Source organism: Cupressus sempervirens, chromosome 2 (genome assembly GCF_028749045.1).
Source record: "Cupressus sempervirens isolate cs-2001-9-10 chromosome 2, ASM2874904v1, whole genome shotgun sequence".
NCBI classification, from domain to species: Eukaryota; Viridiplantae; Streptophyta; class Pinopsida; order Cupressales; family Cupressaceae; genus Cupressus; species Cupressus sempervirens.
Window position 1 is genome coordinate 539098289 of NC_143119.1, and position 3445 is coordinate 539101733.

The following is a 3445-nucleotide window of genomic DNA, read 5'->3' on the forward strand; positions in this document are numbered from 1 at the left end:
CAGGAATAGCACCCTCGAGGGTGGGCTTCATGCCCCTCTAAGTGATTCAACGTCGGCGTCCACCATTTCAAAATCTGACATATCCATCCGCCCTGACAGCGGCATTGAATCAATGAGGGGGGCACGGGAGAGGCTCGCAGCAACCACCTCTCCCATTGTAGCCACGATAGGCATGCAAAAAGATTTTTCTAGAGCACCAAGCACCCACCTCATGCCTAGAGACAAGGGCTCGCCATTAGATCAACTTCAAAATCATAGAACAGACGCGCTGTAGAATGGCAACCGCTGCCAAGTCTCTTCCGTAATTGCATCAGTCGAGTGATCGAAAAAGGTGATCTAAGAGAGGGTCCCAGTGTAGGGCATTCGTTGGGGTAATCACGCCGATGGCAAAAATTTGTGCAATACCCGCGCAACACCGGACGGAGGTGCTAGACGAGGGCTCCCGTTTTAGATCGAGTTTTAAAATCACAAAGAAGATGCGGTGAGGGCTGGCAACCGCTGCCAAACCTTTTTCCAAAATTGCGCCAGCTGAGTGACAAGAAAACATGATCTAAAGGAGAGTCCAGGAATAGCACCCTCAAAGGTGGGCTTCATGCCCTTCTAATTGATTCAATGTCGGCGTCCACCGTTTCAAAATCTGACATATCCATCCGCCCTAATAGCGGCATTGAATCAATGAGCTGGGCACGGGAGAGGCTCGCGGCAACCACCTCTCCCATTGTAGCCGCGATAGGCTCGAAAATTTTTTTTCTAGAGCGCCAAGTACCCACCTCATGGCTATAGACAAGGGCTCGCCATTAGATCAACTTCGAAATCGCAGAACGGACGCGGTGTAGAATGGCAACCGCTGCCAAGTCTCTTCCGTAATTGCGTCGGTCGAGTGATCGAAGAAGGTGATCTAAGAGAGGGTCCAAGCGTGTAGGCATTCGTCGGGGGATTCGTGCCAATGGCAAAAATTTGTGCAATACCCGAGCAACACCGGACGGAGGTACAAGACGAGGGCTCCCATTTTAGATCAAGTTTTAAAATCACCAAGTAGACGCGGTGAGGGGCTGGCAACCGCTGGCAAACCTTTTTCCAAAATTGCGCCAGCTGAGTGACAAGAATACATGATCTAAAGGAGAGTCCAGGAAAATAGCACCCTCGAGGGTGGGCTTCATGCCCCTCTAATTGATTCAATGTCGGCGTCCACCGTTTCAAAATCCGACATTTCCATCCACCCTGACAGCGGCATTGAATCAATGAGGGGGGCACAGGAGAGGCTCGCGGCAACCACCTCTCCCCTTGTAGCCGCGATAGGCACACAAAAAATTTTGCTAGAGCACCAAGCACCCACCTCATGCCTAGAGACAAGGGCTCGCCATTAGATCAACTTCAAAATCGCTTAACAGACGCACTGTAGAATGGCAACCGCTGCCAAGTCTCTTCTGTAGTTGCCTCGGTCGAGTGATCGAAGAAGGTGATCTAAGAGAGGGTCCAAGCGTAGGCATTCGTTGGGGGATTCGCGCCGATGGCATAAATTTATGCAATACCCGAGCAACACCGGATGGAGGTGCTAGACGAGGGCTCCTGTTTTAGATCGAGTTTTAAAATCACCAAGTAGATGCGGTGAGGGCTGGCAACCGCTGCCAAACCTTTTTCCGAAATTGAGCCAGCTGAGTGACAAGAAAACATGATCTAAAGGAGAGTCCAGGAATAGCACCCTCGAGGGTGGGCTTCATGCCCCTCTAATTGATTCAACGTCACCGTCCACCGTTTCAAAATCCGACATATCCATCTGCCCTAACAGCGGCGTTGAATTAATGAGGGGGGCACGGAAGAGGCTCTCGGCAACCACCTCTCCCGTTGTAGCCGCGATAGGCACGCAAAAAATTTTCCTAGAGTGCCAAGCACCCACCTCATGCCTAGAGACAAGGGCTCGCCATTAGATCAACTTCGAAATTGCTGAACAGACGCGCTGTAGAGTGCCAACCGCTGCCAAGTCTCTTCCGTAGTTGCGTCGGTCGAGTGATCGAAGAAGGTGATCTAAGAGAGGGTCCAAGTGTAGGCATTCATTGGGGGATTCGCACCGATGGCATAAATTTATGCAATACCCGAGCAACACCGGACGGAGGTGCTAGACGAGGGCTCCCATTTTAGATCGAGTTTTAAAATCACCGAGTAGACGCGGTGAGGGCTGGCAAACGCTACCAAACCTTTTTCCGAAATTGCGCCAGCTGAGTGACAAGAAAACATGATCTAAAGGAGAGTCCAGGAATAGCACCCTCGAGGGTGGGCTTCATGCCCCTCTAATTGATTCAACGTCGCCGTCCACCGTTTCAAAATCTGACATATCCATCCGCCCTGACAGCGGCGTTGAATCAATGAGGGGGGCACGGGAGAGGCTCGTGGAAACCACCTCTCCCCTTGTAGCTGCGATAGGCATGCAAAAAAATTTTGCTAGAGCGCCAACCACCCACCTCATACCTAGAGACAAGGGCTCGCCATTAGATCAACTTCGAAATCGCTGAACAGACGCGCTATAGAATGGCAACCGCTACCAAGTCTCTTTCGTAGTTGCGTCAGTCGAGTGATCGAAGAAGGTGATCTAAGAGAGGGTCCAAGCGTAGGCATTTGTTGGGGGATTCGCGCCGATGGCATAATTTTATGCAATACCCGAGCAACACCGGACGGAGGTGCTAGACGAGAGCTCCCGTTTTAGATCGAGTTTTAAAATCACCAAGTAGACGCGGTGAGGGATGGCAACCGCTGCCAAACCTTTTTCCAAAATTGCAGCAGCTGAGTGAGAAGAAAACATGATCTAAAGGAGAGTCGAGGAATAGCACATCCAGGGTGGGCTTCATGCCCCTCTAATTGATTCAACGTCGGCGTCCACCGTTTCAAAATCCAACATATCCATCCGCCTTGACACCGGCGTTGAATCAATGAGGGGGGCACGGGAGAGGCTCGCGGCAACCACCTCTCCTATATAAGCTATTAGTGCGAGGCTTGCTCTGCATTAGAAATTAGCGAACACACCGACATCCGTCTTAAAAATCCAAATCCTTTAAAATTCCTACCATACAGCCATTCACGACCCAATTTTTTATGGGGTCGGCAGAGGAGCAATAGATTGTCATCGGTTAGGAGATGTGAGTTCATGGAGCCGAGGGACTGAAATGGTCATCGAGCTCATCCGATCAACTGGATGAATTTCACCTTGAAGGGGCCCAATCTAAAAGGTCCGGAGGTCATCTCCTAGAACTCTCGAGAACAAGGCCCATCTTACATGCAAACTCTGCTACTGCGCCAACATAGGTTGCAATTAAAGAGAAATTGCAAGGCCGTCACAATGGCCCGAGGCCAATGGCTCCGACTAAGTCAATTTTCTCTTGCAATCACCATGCCGCCATTCACAGAGAGATATCCCCATTCACCTGTGACACGACGCACAATCCAATGTCTA